Source organism: Meriones unguiculatus (genome assembly GCF_030254825.1).
Source record: "Meriones unguiculatus strain TT.TT164.6M chromosome 13 unlocalized genomic scaffold, Bangor_MerUng_6.1 Chr13_unordered_Scaffold_55, whole genome shotgun sequence".
Lineage (NCBI taxonomy): Eukaryota > Metazoa > Chordata > Mammalia > Rodentia > Muridae > Meriones > Meriones unguiculatus.
Window position 1 is genome coordinate 644,887 of NW_026843661.1, and position 17,807 is coordinate 662,693.

Consider the following 17,807-nt stretch of genomic DNA (forward strand, 5'->3'; position numbering starts at 1 on the left):
CATATAGACCTTTTATCTTTGATCTCTCTAAGACTTTCATCATGATGGAATGCTGGATTTCGTCAAGCATATTTTCTCCATCTAATGAGATGACCGTGTAATATTGTCTTTAAATTTTTTAATATGGTGGATTACATTGATGACATTTTGTATGTTAAACCCTCCCTGCATCCCCTTAATGATGTATATGATGTGTCCTTGGATTCAGTTTGCATTTTATTGATTATTTTACATGGAAGTTCATGCATGAAATTGGTCTGGAATTATCTTTCTTTGTTGAGTCTTTATGTGGTTTAGGTGTCAGCGTGACTGTGTCCTCATAGAATGAATTTGGCAATGTTCCTTCTGTTTCTATTTTGTGGAACAATTTGAAGTGTATCTGTAATAGTTCTTTTTTGAATGTCTGACAGAATTCTGCACTAAAACCATCTGGATCTGGGTATTTTTTTGGTTGGGAGGTTTTTGATGATTCCTTCTATTTTCTTAGTTGTTATTGGATTGTTTAAACTTTTTCCTGATCTTGATTTATCTTCGGTAGGTGAAATCTATCCAGAAAATCAATTGTTTCCTTTAGATTTTTTAATTTTGTGGAATACAGGCTTTTGAGGTAAGTCCTAATGATTTTTTTGGATTTCCTCATTGTCTGTAGTTATGTCCACCTTTTTGTTTCTGATGTTGTTTACCTGGATACTCTCCCTCTGTCTTTTAGTTAGTTTGGCTAAGGGTTTGTTTATCTTGTTGATATTTTCAAAGAATCAGCTTTGAATACTCTCCCTCTGTCTTTTAGTTAGTTTGGCTAAGGGTTTGTTTATCTTGTTGATATTTTCAAAGAATCAGCTTTTGGTTTTATTGATTCTTTGTATAAGGCTCTTTGTTTCCAATGTATTGATTCCAGCCTCAAATTTGAATATTTCTTTTCAACTGCTCCATGTTGGTGTGTTTGCTTCCTTCTGTTAGGGAACTTCCAAGTGTGCTGCTAAATTACTACTATGGGATCTCTCTAATTTCTTTATAAAGGCACTTCATTTATCAAAATGTTGTGAGCTTTTCTCTTAGCAGTACTTTCATTGTGTCTCATAAGTTTGGGTATGTTTTGCCTTCATTTTCATTGAAAACTAAAATGTCTTTTATTTCTTCCTTTGTTTCTTCCATGACTAAGTGGTGTTTCTCTTGTTGAAGTCTAGCTTTAATCCATGGATGTCTAATAAGATTCATGGAGTTATTTCAATCTTTTTATATCTTCTGAGGCTTGCTTTGTGACTGATTTTATGGTAAAATTTGGAGAAGGTTTCATGAGCCTCTGAGAAATGTTCTATATATATTGGTTAGGCACATTTGATTCAATATGTCTGTTAGTTTCTTTATTTCCCCATTTACATTCTGTCTTGATCTGTCCTTTGGAGAAAGTCAGTACTGAAGTCTCCAAATATTAATGTGTGAGATTCAATGTGTGATTTAAGCTTTAGTAATATTTCTTTTATGAATGATGCTACTCTTAGATTTGCATCACAGATGTTCATTATTGAATGGTAGTGGTGGGTTTTTTCTTCAGTGAGTATAAAGTGTGCTTCCCCTTCTCTTTTGATTAATTTTGATTGAAAACTTATTTTTGAGACATGAAAATGGATACTTCATCTTGTTTTTTTGGGGGGTCAATTTGCTTTCCAAACCATTTCCAGCCTTATAATCTGAGGAAAGGGCTATCTTTATGCATCATTATTTTTAGTGTAATCACCCACACCTAAGAACAGTCTCTCTCTAGTATCCCTAATGACCTATCAAGGCACACATTCAGAAGAATCCTCTACAAGACAATACACAGCCAACACCCTTTCCTAAGATCCAGAGAGAGAAACAGAAGTGAAGGAATTAAACATCATAAATCTACAATAGACAAGTCCAGATAGCAACAGCTAGAATCACAATCATATGAAACCCAGATAACTAGACACTACAGTGAAATCAAAATCATTAACACCCAAGACACCAAATCACCACAATCCTATTAGAGGGGACCCTGAGAAATTTAATATAGCCACAAAATAAGACAATGATTTCAAAACATAGATAAATCAAGTCTATAACAGAGGATATGAATAAAACCTCAATGATGTCTGTGAAAACAAACAAAAAGTGAAATAACACACTGAAGATAGTTAAGACATTTTATTGCATAGGAATCAATAAAATTAAAAACTGAGGTGTAACTAGAAATAAAAAAAGTGAAGAAGTCTAAGAAACTCAAGTGATAAGCTTCACCAACACAGTCCAAAACATGAAAAAGATATTTTCATGACTAGAGAAAATACAATTCCTTAATTTCTCATCTATCAGATTCTCTGTTTCTTGATTTATACTGAGCTCTTTATTTTGGTGAGTTTTATGCAGAGTGATACATAAGGATCTTTCAAATTATTTTATGTGCATACTTCTAGTTTGACCACAACAATGTGTTGAAGATGTTGTCTTTTTTCCAGTGTTTATTTTAAGATTTTTTTCTTTTAAAAATATCAAGTGTCCATACGTATTTGGATTTCTGCTTGGATCTTAGATCTCATCATCGACCAAAGTGTTTGTTACTCTGCCAATACCATCCTGTTACTTACTACCATAGTTTTTAGTTCAATTTAATCTTTGGATAGGCGATCCCTCTTGCAATTCTTATTTAGGATTGTTTTAGGTTTCATGCTCTGTTTGTGCTTCTAGCTGAAGCTGAAAATTGTCCTTTAAACATCTGGTAAGAATTGTCTGGAATTTTGATGAGGTTTGCACTGAATGTTGATGTTGACATTTTTTTAGGATGGAGAGTTTTACTCTATTAATCTTACTTATCAATAAGCAGGGGAGATCCTTCTAGCCCTTGCCCAGGCATAAAAATAAACCATCTTCAAAAATACAGTAGATAACTGAAAATCTTCTGCATAACAAAAGACCACCATCATTCTGAAAATGTAGAAGTGTACAGAAAGCTAAACTACTTTCACCAACTACACACCCAAATAAAGGCTAATATTCAAATGCATAAATAAGTCAAAAGAAAAATTAGATATCAAGAAAATATACAATACAAATAAAACACACATATAATTCTAAATAAAGAATTCTTTATTAGTATTATTAAGTACAGTTTATTCACTTTGTATCCCAGGTGTAACACCCTCTCTCAACCCCTCCCAATCCCACCCACCCTTTTCTTCTATGCCCCCCCACAGTCCAATGATAGGGTAGGACCTCCTCCCCTTCCGTCTGACAAGAGTCTATCAGGTCTCATCAGGACTGGCTTCGTTGTTTTCCTCTGTGGACTGGTAAGGCTGCTACCCCATCATGTGGAAGTGATCAAAGAGCCGTCCCATGAGTTCATGTCATGTCACTATTTGCAGATGATATATGATAGTATACCTGAGTGACCCCAAAAATTCTACCAGGGAACTCCTACAGCTGATAAATCCATTTAGCCAAGTGCCTGGATACAAAATCAACTCAAAAAATTTAGTAGCACTCTTATATACAGAAGACAAAAGGGATGAGAAAGAAATTGGGAAAACAACACACTTCACAATAGCCTCAAAGGACATAAAGTACGTTGGTGTAACTCTAACCAAGCAATTGAAAGACTTATATGAAAAAAAATCTTCAGTCCCTGAAGAAATAAATAGAAAAATATATCAGAAGATAATTCTTAAAGAAATAATTCAAATGGCTGAGAAACATTTAAAGATACGAGCAAGATCCATAGTCCCTGGGGAAATGGAAATCAAAAATAGTTTGAGGTATGGCCTAAAGAGAGTCACAATCGCTAAGAATATTCAGACATTGCTAGTAGGAGTACAAACATGTTTAGTTAAGGACATACTTGTGGCTTTTCCGCAGCAAGGTGGGAATTGTTCTGCCTTAAGAACCAGCTATACTAATCTTGGGCATATATCCAAAGAATGTTTCATCCTTCCATGGAGACATTTGTGCAAACATGTTTATGATTGCTCTAATCAATACTTCCAGATATTGGATATAACCCAGATGTCCATTAACAGAAGAATAGATAAAGAAAATGTGGACATTTACACAACAAAATATTACTCAGTCTTTTTACAAAGCAAACCATGAAATTTGAAAGTAAATGCATATCTGCAGGCAAACTAGAAAAAAATCAGTCTGAGTATATAGTAACACAAGTTCAAAAATACAAATATGGCACGTTCTTAAGGTGATTAATGTTTGTCTTTTAATCAGGAAAGAATGTAAAGAGGAAAGTGGCTGATAATCTAAACTAAGCACACACATAGTAAATGTGTTGCCTGTCAAGACTTAAATTGACTATGAGCAGCTTGCCCTCTCTTTTGGTCCTGTATAATTCTGAATTTGGTGCCAGACATCCAGGAGGAGGTCTGAATGCAAAAGCTGAGTTGAGAACCCTGAACCCAGGTGTCCTGCATAAGGTTGAGTCACTACTGTTTACTTTCTTGGTCAAAACCCCATGTCAAAGTATGATTGAAGTCTCCCTCTCCAGTCCCCCTCCATGTCCCTCCTCTAGTCCACTGATAAGGGATGTCCTCCTCCTCTACTAACTTACTCTAGCTTATCCAGTCTCATCAAACTCTCTGGATCTACTTTCCTTGTTGCTTAGTTTAAGCCACCTTGACTGGTGGAAGTGATAAAAGAGCTATCAAACTGATCAAAGCATGACTGCCCCTGCTCCCCTTCCTAGGAAAAATCAAATGTTGAAACTACTTTCACAACAGCAATCCAAAACAAACAAGCTGTTTTTGGATGACCGACTATTTTGTCTCAGACTCTGGTGCTCACCAAAGTCACTGTGGACCATGATGAAATCATACAGATTGTTGAAGAAAGAACCAAACATGTTTTTCACCCACATGGAGAAACCAGGTGCAGAGCTTCAGGGCTATGGGATTCCAAGAATACATGGATGAGAGAAACAGAACAATAAAAAGACAGCAAATTCAGAGCAAGTCTGGCTACAGTGACAGAAATATCTCAGCACTGTGACCCTCAGTTGTCTGGACTTTGCTACAGTGAGTGATCTGGCCTGTCATGAGAAACTTTGGGTAGGCACAGACTGAGAGCCTGAAGCAACAGTAGGAAGCATCTGTTGCAAACAAAGTCTTTTCTGACATCCATGAGGTCTGAGCCTGTTGCAGGACCTAAGCCAATAATCTCCCTGGAAACGCCTTGATGCAGGAGACTGTCTCTGTGCAGCAAAGAGCCTGACATGTCCCTTCCTCTGATTTGCCTCAGCCTTCTCCTGCAACCTGTGTATATATCATTGGAGATATCTTTGTTCGGTTGTGGCAATTACAGGGAGACCAACACCTACAAGGAGGCAGATGTTAACATCACTACATTTATCCCCATTTCCACCCCACTTGATCTATCCGAAAATGAGGAGATTTTTTTTGACAGAGAACCAAGTCTAATATGGAATTCCGACCTGTGAGTACTTGCTTGAATGTGCTATGATTGTTCTGGTTAAAAGACAGTATATGACCTGCTAAATACATGTAATTCCATTGAGAATAATGAACTAGATACAGAACAATGTGAAAAACAGTTTCACATTTTTTTTTCTGCTTCATTGTGCCTCTGCAAACATTTCCACTTCTCTTTGTTATGTTTCCAGTGAGTAAGAAATCAGGGATGGAAAAACAAAACAACAACAAAAAAACAAAACAACTTTTGTGTCTCTCCATGGAATGATTCCATGGCGAGACTTACATATTTTTAACACACTGACTCTAATATGTCAAGATAAGTTTCCATTCTTCTCAGGTATATTTGGCCATCTAAATGTCTTATGTTTGAATATCTGATTCTTTCCAGAGACTTGGAGAGTTTCTGCTAAAGTGACCTTGAGTACTTGTCCTTAGAATCTCCAGGTTCACGTGTTCTGGCTTTAGTATCTTTAAAGTTTCTCAGAGTTTAGACACTGTGATCATACTTATAACTTATTTATCACTGATGTTGTAATGTAGTGTTCTGAAAATTATGTCATTCATGCCCATATTCTGTTCTCTGCTTAGTTAGCTCTGCTGGAAACCTAGTATTCCCTGACTTGATTGGTGGTTTTATTATTTTCATTTGCAACCTTTCTATCTGTCTTTCTCCTCCCTCACAATTTCAATTTTGTCTTATGATTCATCTTTTATGGTACTCAGATGTGTACAGCTGTTTATTCTATCCCTCATCCAAGTTCTCATGGAGACTGCTTATTCTTCTCTCAATGCCCAGTTGAATTCATTGCTTAGTTCTGTCTTCTTTTCTGTTGTTCATCTCTTTACTTTCGGAAATATTCATCTGCCACTTTATCTCTCTGAGAAACTGTATGGTAGGTTATTGGATATTTATGATAATGTGGAGGACTCATTAGGCTTTTTCATATTGCTGTTTTTCAGTTAATGCTATAATTGGTACATATGTTCATTTGAAAATCAGTGTTGAGAATAGGGTGGTCCTTTGAAGAAAAGTACCTTCTTGAAACCTCAATACGTACTTCCTCTATGAGTAGGAAACAAACATACTAGCCTAAGGTCCTGGTAGTTGTATTATTATGGATTACTTGAATAGAAAAAACAAGCCCAGGATGTCTAATTTATTCTGGAAGACTCTTAGGAATGTTTTCACAAGATAGAGAAAGCACAGTTCAGTAGCCCACTGCAGCCAGAGATAGAAGGAATCCCAACACAGGAGGAAGAAAAGAGCCCATACTCAGAGAAAGATAAAAGACAGAAAAGACTGAATTGTTAATTGACAAGTCTTAATCTAGATTCTGTTTGACATGTGATAGGTGGATCAAGTCTCAACACCTTGAAATTTAAATCATACTTTATTAAAGTTTACACACAGATATACAAGTTCTAAATATATTAACAAGACCACAATCTATAATCTACACTGAAAATCCCACTGTAGGAAAAGCAGGTAACACGTGTCTATAAACAGTTAAAGTAGACTGATGCTTTACAGACAAGCTTGGGCACCAAAATATAGTTCTGGGTTTAAAAACGAACAATCTTTTCTCTCTCTGAATATGTAATGACAGATAAGATTTCAACACAATGAGAAGCATTGAAGTATATCTTCAGCAGGAATGAAAGGACATTACAAGTTTGATCCTGTAACTATGAGAAGACTAGCCAGTGCTTTCACCTGGTGGTTTTCATAGCATATCAAAACTCTGCTGATTAATATTTTAAAACTCTGAAATTTTATACTCTTTAAGTCTCATGTTCACATACTTTAAACCACTTTCTCTGACATTTACAACTTGCATTTACATACCTTAAATCCCTTTCTTAGACATTCAAAATTTCCATCAACTTTAAAGTACTTATTTTCCCCCATTGATGCATTTACCAGGAGACATATTTGATTGATAACTGGGAGAAATGATTGACAACAAGGTCTTTTAAATGAAAGAACCATAAAATGTAAACTGTTAGGTATTAGTAGCCTCAGTTTGAATTTCATTTAAATCTAATTTTGTGAGATTAGATTTTTCAGTGTGAAGCCAGCAAGATAATGCCTTCTTCAGCAGGGAATCTAGTATCTGTAGAAAAGAACAAGGCCTGGCTTTCATGCATGATATGGACAGAGCATACAGCTGCAGAATTGTTCAGAGGAGCTGCCTAAATTTTCATAACCTCTGTTAAACTTTTATAGTGACAACTTCCTATAAAAATGACAAGAGATCTCAGATGGGTAAATTTGAGCAGGAAGTATAATCCAAATGGCCTCTATACCAGTCGAAATGACAGAGATTTCATGGATACCTGAGCACCCAGTCTGGGATCCTCAATGGCATTTTCAAAGATTATGTAGGGAGCAGAGGTCAACAGTCTTTGGATGCCACACAAAATAACATTTTCTTCAGCTGCCACACAAGGCATCATGAGCCTCCAAATATCAGACTTGTGAGGCCAGAGATATTTTTTTATGGAGCAGGAACTTGGGAAAAATAACCTGCCTTGGCCAGGCAGAGTAGAGGATTTAATTCAACAATGTCCATAGGTTTGGCAGGGATTTATTGTTGGGTGAAGCATGTGGCAATTCATGGCTCAGTTGTCAGCATTACCACAGTTGAAATATGATCAAAGAAAAGTCCATTTCTGCCTATCCTATCTGTGGATAGGCATAGCAACCGACACCAGAAATCTGTTAGAAAATTCATTTTTCATTAAATTCCTTAAATCTATACTCAGCAAAACTCTCTGAGGGCTTTGAGGTAGAGCATGTAATTTATTACCATATTTTTCACTTGAATATTTACTTTTATTACTTCAATTTACATCTTGGTCATAGGCCCCACACAATCCTCCCAATTCTACACTGTCTCCCACACCCTCCTCCACTATTCTGTCCCCTACCTACACACCCCAGCCCCTGTAGCCTTATGAAGACTGAATTTGTGTTCCTCCCCTGTGGTCTGTTAGGGCAGTTTCACCAGGGGTAAGTGATCAAAAACAGAAAATGTAGTCCATGTCCACTCCACCAACTAGTGGGACCACATGAAGCCTAATCAGCACATCAGCTACTTATATGTACAGGACCTAGGCTGAGGACATGCATTGTCCTTGGTGGGTGCTTCAGAACCCATGGGTCCCTCTGGTCCCTGGTTGATTGGCCCTAATGATCTTCTTGTGGATCATGAATAAGTATACAGATATAACCAACTGAATTTACTTTAGTCCATTGACTATTGCTTTTATGTGACTGGAAAAATGTAAGCCCTCAGCTCAAATGGAAAAAAAGAGAATATTTATTGAATAAATTTGAGAGTCTGTGAACATAGAAGACCCAGAAATAAATCCACACACCCATGAATACTCGATATTCGACAAAGAAGCCAATTCCATTCAATGGAAAAAAGACAGCATCTTCAACAAATGGTGCTAGACCAACTGGATGTCTACATGCAGAAAAATGAAAATAGATCCATATTTATCACCCTGCACAAAACTAAGGTCAAAGTGGATCAAGGACCTCAACATAAAACCAGATACCCTAAATCAATTGGAAAAAAAAGTGGGGAGCAGCCTAGAACTCATTGGCACAGGAGACAACTTCCTGAACAGAACACCAACAGCACAGGCTCTAAGAGCAACAATCAATAAATGGGACCTCATGAAACTGAAAAGTTTCTGTAAATCAAAGGATACCGTCATCAAAACAAAACGACTGCCTACAGATTGGGAAAGAATCTTCACTAACCCTTTATCTGACAGAGGACTAATATCCAGTATATACAAAGAACTAAAGAAGCTGAAAAGCAGCAAACCAAGTAACCCAATTAAAAAATGGGGAACAGAGCTAAACAGAGAATTCTCGACAGAGGAATATCGAATGGCAGAAAAACACTTAAAGAAATGCTCATCCTCATTAGCCATCAGGGAAATGCAAATCAAAACGACCCTGAGATATCACCTTACACCCATCAGAATGGCCAAGATGAAAAACTCAAGCGATAACACATGCTGGAGAGGTTGTGGAGAAAGGGGAACCCTGCTCCACTGCTGGTGGGAATGTAAACTGGTACAACCACTCTGGAAAGCTATCTGGCGCTTTCTAAGACAAATAGGAATAGTGCTTCCTCCAGACCCAGCTATACCACTGCTAGGTATATACCCAAAGTTTATTCAAGTACACAAAAAGGACACTTGCTCAACCATGTTTATAGCAGCTCTATTTGTAATAGCCAGAACCTGGAAACAACCCAGATGTCCATCAACGGTGGAATGGGTACAGAAATTGTGGTATTTTTATACAATGGAATACTACTCAGCAATCAAAAAGGAGGAAATCATGAAATTTGCAGGCAAATGGTGGGATCTAGAAAAGATCATTCTGAGTGAAATATCCCAGAAGGAGAAAGACAAACATGGGATATACTCACTTATATAGACCTATAAGATATGATAAACATAATGAAATCTATACACCTAAAAAAGATAATCAATTGAGCGGACATGGGGTAAGATGATCAATCTTCATTTAGAAAGACAGATGGGATGTGCATTGAACGTATGACAGGAGTCTACTGAGCGCATCTGAAAGACTCTAACTAGCAGTGTTTTCAAAGCAAAGACTCATGACCAACCCTTTGGCAGAGTACAGGGAATCATAAGAAAGAAGGGGAGTTAGTCTGATGGGGAAAGGATAGGAGCTCCACAAGGACCAAATATATCTGGGCACAGGGTCTTTTCTGAGACTGACATTCAACCAAGGACCATGTATGGATATAACCTAGAACCTCCACTCAGATGTAGCCTGTGGTAGCTCAGTAACCAATTGGTTTCCCAAAGTGAGGGGAACAGGGACTATTTCTAACAGGAACTCAATGACTGGCTCTTTGGTCTCCCCACCCCCGAAGGGAGGAGCAGTCCTGTTAGGCCACAGAGGAGGGCTTTGCAGCCAGTCCTGAAGATACCTGATAAAACAGGATCAGATGAATGGGGAGGAGGTCCCCCCTATCAGTGGACTTGGAAAGGGGCACGGTGGAGATGAGGGAGGGAGGGAGGGAGGGACTGGGAGGGAATGAGGGATCGGGACATGGCTGGGATACAGAGTTAATAAAATGTAACTGATAAAAAAAATAAAAGAAAAAAATAAAAGAAAAATAAATAAATAAATAAAGAAAGAAAGAAAATAGAAAGTACAGGACATGTAACTAAATTTGGAACAATCCTAAAGACCATCACCAGTGAAAATGTTCCATAAAATTTTTATGATCTCATTCAGGATAGCAGATCTCAGAAGAGCAGTCAGAGAATACCCACTTCAGTATATTCCCACTACCGACTATCACCAGCCTATGCTAAAGCAACACATCCATCAGAGGGCATTACCACAGAGAATCCATTGAGTGAGTGTAAGGGTCAGGAATAATCAAGATTACAAAACCCACATTGTAACTCTGATTGTTATCATTCAGTTAAACAATTCATATATAAATAATGAACCCATTTCCTCTCTTAGGGTAATGACCCCAAATACCTAGAACATCAGAATCATCCTTTTTTTTTCTTTGCTTCTTCAGGTCACATATGGACCTTTTGATACTGAGCTAAGTGACAAAGTTACATTACCATCCCTTTATCAGATGTCTCCTAAAGACAGAGGTCTAGCCCATGGGGTGATCTCTTTGTTGCTACACTTTGGCTGGACTTGGGTGGGGATCTTTGTAGTTGATAATCTAAAAGGAGAAGAAGTCCTCTCTCACCTGAAAGCAGAGATGACATCAGAAGATATCTGTGTGGCTTTTACACAAAAATTCCCAGTGTATTGGAAAGAAAGGTTAAAATATGTTGCTGGTTTGGTGGACTTGAACCAACATACACAAGTAAATGTACAGGTATTTTATGGTGATATAGACGACTTGTTGTTATTCTGCATTAATAATGAAATCCTTTTAGCCAGAGGGAAGGTGTGGATCATGGCAAAGCAACACTTCATATATTTAGAGTCTGCAGCAGGGGACTATTATTTGTTAAAGTTTTTCAGAAGAAGTGTATCATTTTCAAAGAAGAGAACTATCCCTGGCTTGAAGAACTTTCTTGAGGATCTTACACCAAACCGGTACCCAGATTTTAACTTCTATAAATTCTGGATTGACTACTTTTTTTGTTCACCTCCTGTGATGCAATGTAAATATCCTAAACCCTGCCCAGCAAATACTTCCCTAAACATTAAGCATAAAAAAATTGATCTGATGACCATTTCTGAGCCCAGCTATTCCATATGGAATGCAGTGAATGCAGTGGCCCATGCACTCCATAAAATGATGTTGACCAAAACTGAAATGGAATCTAAGCAAGACAGAAACACAGACTGGCTTCTACCATGGCAGGTAAGCCTCGTTCATAAGCAAGGGAAGCTCAGTATATAACATTATTAGTAAGCAATTTGCTGTGGTCAAGCCACTACAATGTTTTCATCTTATAAATAATAGTATAAGTTAAAATGGAAAAGGGTTCTGTCACAGTGTATATGTATATGACTGTAATTATCTCATGATTTTGTGACTAAAAGGACTGATTTGAAGACAGTAAGTTTAAATGTCTTTAGACAAATGTTTTCCTAGTGTGAGATGAAATTCTGTAAGATATGAATGCAATCCATGTAAAAATAAAGCAAGTCCAAAAATAAAAATGCATGTGTTTTCATGGAATATGTCAAGTGCCATAAGATTTAGTCACAGTCACCATATGCAAAGCTGTTATTCCACATAAAATGCAATTTATTTTACTAACACAAGACCATAGGAAGAACATTTTGTGGAAAATAAATTGCCTGTCCTAGAATCATAAGTAACTAAAACTTAATTGCTTGTATAAATTCTTTATTCTTATTTGAGTAAAATGGAGTTAAAACCAAACTGCTTCCATCTTAAAGTTTAGAGCACAGTGTTCATAAGCTGAGGCTATATCTCCATGCATTAGTGATAAATAGATGTGTTCAGGTTTTAAACCAACAAGATAAAAACAGAACTCATCCAAACATATGAGCCTTGATGATCACCTTCAAAGAGGGTATCATCAAGAAGATTGTTGAATGTCTCAATTTAACTATAAATTCTATCAAAGGTAGATAAATAAAAATAAATTCTGAATGTATAGTGTACTATATAATCCTTAGTATCATGGAAAACAATAATATTTGACATAGTTTGTGAACATAGGTTTCCAGAGAAGTTATATTAGGTCAACAGTTCTTTATAACATGGGTTGGACTTAGGTAACACAACATTGAATATCATAAGTTGAAGTATTAATCCATTGTGTTTGCTAGATATGAATTAAATGATGGTCAAGGGATGACTCAGCAGTTATAATCAGTTGCTGCTCATACAGAGTGCTCCAGTTTGATTGTTAGCACACATATGGTGGCTCAGAACTTTCTTTAACTTCAGCTCCAAGGAATCTGACACACAATTTTGCTCTCTGCCAGCATCAGGCATGAACCTCAGGCCTGAGGTAGCTCAGTGTTTAGAAGTACTTCTTGCTTTTGAGAAGACCACACTCGGGTCCTGGTATCTAGATAAAAGCTTATAACCATCTGTAACTCCACTTCTGGGAGACCCAACACCTTTCTCTGGCTTTCAGAGACACCAGAAACATTTGTAGTGCACATTGTCCCATACAGTGTTCATATCAAAGCTGAAAGTCAAATGTTGTGACCCAAAGAGGAATGAAGGAAGACAGTGTGTCTTTTCTTATATTTCCTGAGCTATAACTGACATAAATTTTGTATTATTTAATATACATTTTAAATGAACCTGGAGCTTTGTATAAACTCCTACTAATATTATCTCATTAAGGAAATCTGTATACCTATTTACCTAATTGAGACACACTCATATTCATTGTGTGGCACAAAAAAATGGACATATCTTAATACATATGAACCCACTAAATTATGTTTACATTTTACTCAAAATTTTCTCTACACAAATTTGCATTTTCTAATTGGAAATATTTTTCTGGTGCTGGGGAAAGACACAGGGCATTGTTCCCTCTAAGAATATGCTCCACATTTTCCATATCTTAGACAACATTTCTACTTGTGTTCAGTAACTCTTGCCTTTCTTTCATGGGGAGAACTGTTCATCTAACTAAAACAAGGTGGGGGGGCACCAAAACAAACTAAGCTTTTTAAAAAACAAAGCCATGTTAGAGAAGGAAAGAATGGATTTCTCTTAAAGATAATTAACTAGTAATTTGTATGGGCCACTCATATCAAGTGACATCTCTCTACAGCTGCATCCATTTTTGAGGAAAATTAAAGTGACAAATGCTGCTGGAGATGAAATAAGCTTTGATGAAAACAAGAAAATTATGGAAACATATGATATACTAAATTTTGTGGAATATACAAAGCGTATTTCATTACTAAAGTGGGAGAGTTTGTCTTCAAGAGTCCACAAGATCAAGACCTTTTCATCAGTGAGGTTCTAATTAAATGGCCAAGCAACTTCAATCAGGTCTGGAATTGTTCAATAATTAATATGCAGAGAAATGTTTATAAAGAGTTATTAAAATTGATGGTGTGATGTCTCTTTGAGATTTTAAAATAATTGTTTTTTAAATTTTAGTTTATTTTCTTTATATCCTGAGATGGTCCCTCCTTCCTCACCTCCAGCTTCCCCCTCCTCCTCTTTGCCTCTCTCCTTCTCCCTATACTGTCAGAAAAGGGGATCTCCACTCCCCCCATATCAACCCTCTCTAGTACATCAAGTCACATTGAGACTGAGCACATCATTATCTACTGAGGCCAACCAAGGCAATCCTGCTAGGGGGAAGTGGTCCAAAAGCAAGCAATAGAGTCCAGGTTAGAAACAGGGCCCCCAACTACACTTTCTGGGTGATCCACATGAATACCAAACTACTCATTGTCTATATATGTGAAGAAGGCCTAGGTCCACACCATGTATGCTCCTTAGTTGATGATTCAGTCCCTGTAAGCCTCCATGGATCTCAGTTAGTTGTCTCTGTTTGTCTTCTTGTAGAGTTTCTGTCCCTTCCAAGTGGAGCCTCCCAGACAACTGACCTGTAAGGCTCTCTACTGTGTGGTGGGTCTCAGGTTAGGCCAATTACTGGTTGGACTTTGCTTCAATCTTTGCTCCATCTTTATTCCTGCACTTCTTGAAGGCAGGATAATTTTTGGATCAAGGGTTTGGTTATGGGTTGTTTTCCACTCCCTTCACTATTCCTGCCTGGCTAGGAAGTGGTCACATCAGGCTTCATGTCTCCCTCTGTTAGGGGTCTCAGCTAGAGCACACCCATATCCTCCCAGGAGCCTGCACTGTAACTGGCCTCCATCTTAACAAAGAGATGACTCCCTTTGTGTTCCCTTCTTGTTCCCAGCCCTAGAACCTTCCACCACATTGTCCTTACATTTGATCCCCACCCATTTTTTCTATCACATTTACATCTCTTGCCAGTTCCTCCTCTTCATCCTTGTCTGCTGTCTAATCTATTTCCCCTTCTTAGTGACATTCCAGTGACATCCCTCCTTTGCACCCTCTTTCTTACTTAGCTTCTTTGCGACTGTAGATTGTGGTATGTTTATCCGGTACTATAGGACTAGTATCTGCTAATAAGCCAGTATATACAATGTGTCTCTTTCTGCTTCTGGATTACCTCACTCTGGATGATTTTTTTCTAGTTCCCATCAGTTGCCTGCAAATTTCATGATTTCCTTGTTTTTAATAGCTGAGTAAAATTCCATTGTGTAAATGCAGCATTTTTTTTTTTTTTTTACCTATTCTTTGGCTGAGGGACATCTAAGTTTTTTCCAGTTTCTGGTTATTAAAAATATAGTCACTATGACTATAGCTGAGCAAATGCCCTTGTTATATGGTAGAGCATCTTTTGGATATATGTCTAGGGATGATATATCAAGGTCTTGAGGTGAACTATTCCTAGTTTTCTGAGAAAATGCCAGCTTGATTTCCAGAGAGGATGTACAAGTTTCCATTCCCATCAGCAAAGAAGGAGTCTTCCCCTTTCTCCACATCCTTGCTAGTATGTGTTGTCACATGAGTTTTTGATCTTAGCCATTCTGACTGGAGTAAAATAGAATCTTAAAGTCATTGTGATTTGCAATTCTCTGATGGGTAAAGACATTGAGCATTTAAGTGCTTCTCTGCCATTTGTGATTCCTGCTGTGAATTCTCAGTTTATCTTTGTACCTCATGTTTTAATTGGATTATTTGATTTGCTGATGTTTGATTTTTTAAGTTCTTTATGTATTTTGTATATCAGCCCTCTCTGTGATGTAGGGTTGGTGAAGATCTTTTCCCAATCTGTAAGCTGCCATTTTGTTCTATAGACAGTGTTCTTTGATTTACAGAAGCTTTAGAGTTTCATGAGATCCCATTTATTAATTGTTGATCTCAGAGCCTATTGTCATTCTATTGTCTTCTATGCTAATGAGTTCCAGACTTTTCTTCCATTTTATCTTCTGATACATTTAGAGTCTTTGGTTTTACCTCAAGGTCTTTGATCCACTTGGACTTGAGTATGTGCTGCTTGGTACATACAGGTGTATTTGCATTTATCTACATGCAGACATCTAGTTAGACCTTCAGTTTGGTTCTACTAATCAACCAGTCTGCTTCTGTGCCAATACCATGCAGGTTTTATTTTTATTGTTATGTAATATAGTTTGAATCAGGGATGTTGGTACTGCCAGAAGTTTTTATTGTACAGAATTATTTTGGTTATCCTGGGTCTTTTATTTTTCCATATGAAGTTAATGGTTGAACTTTCAAGGTCTGTAAAGAAATATGTTGGAATTTAAAGGGAATTGCATTGAATCTGTGGATGGCTTTTGGCAGGATGACCATTTGTAGTATGTTAATCCTAACAATCTATGATCATGGGAGTTCTTTCCAACTTCTAAAATCTTCAGTTTCTATTTCAAAGACTTGAAGTTCTTGTCATACAGGTCTTTCAATTGCTTGGGTGGAGTTATGCTAAGAAATTTTATAGTATTTGTGGCTATTATGAAGTGTGTTTTTTTACCTAGTTTCTTTCTCAGCTTTATTGTGCTTCTGTACAGAAAGTCTACTGATTTTTTTTGAGTTAATTTTGTATCCAGACACTTCACTGAAATTATTTAGTAGCTGTAGGATTTCACTGGTAGAATCTTGGGAGTCATTTATCATCTGAAAATAATGATACTTTTAGTTCTTCTCTTCCTGCCCTTATCCCATCCCTTTGATCTCCTTTGTTTTATCACCTTCGGTAGAAATTCAAGCACTGTATTGAGGAGTTATGATGCAATTGGCAGCCTTGTCTTGTCCATAATTTTAGCAGGAATGCTTGAAGTTTTTGTCCATTTAACTTGATGTTGGCTATTGCCTTTATTGTGTTTAGTATGTGTCTTGCCTCCCTGATTGTATGATCTCTCTTTGAAAATTTAAAATGATTCTTATATTCTATATTCTTAGCTCTATTGTGATTGTGAGTTTGTGTGTGACTGAGCACATGTACTTGTTAGGGCCACACTCAACACTGGTTATCTTCCTCAGTTGCTTTCCCTTTTATTTTTAAACTGGTTATCTCTCTGAAACCTATGCTTATTGTTTTTGCCATATTCAGTGGAAAACATTTCTTTGACTTTCTCTTGTCTTCATGACCACAAAATTTCTATTACAGGAATATTTTCTACACTCAACTTTTCTTTCTATCCCATCAGCATGATCAGTTCAGGTATTCATGTTCATGTGACAAGAATGTTAAACACTAAATCATTTCTTCAGTCCAATTTCATTATTTTCAGAAATAAACTAGCATTTCAGAATTATGTATATTATATATATTATAATATATATAATATATATCATATATTATGTATATTTCAGAATTATGTATATGTATACAAACATACACACAAACAAACTCTTAATGTTAACTACTTCCTGCAGATAGAATTAGATAAACTGATTTTCAATGTGTGTTCATTTGTTTTGCAGTCACTGAATGAGTGTTCATGGTTTTATAGGTGTGTAGGTGTGTGGGTTTCTATGTGTACACACACATGCATACAAATGTATGTACATATTCATATAATTTTAATATAGCATGCATGATCATGCTCAAGCATCCTTTCATTAACACAACTCATACTCAAGTATATCAATAACTTTACAAGTTTGTGAATTAGCATGAACAGGAAATAAACTATGGATTTTGATACAACACATTTCTGTAACAAATGTATATGAGCTGCCAGATATGTGTGCCAGGAACTGAACTCATATTTCTCTGCAAGAACAGTATGAGCTCTTA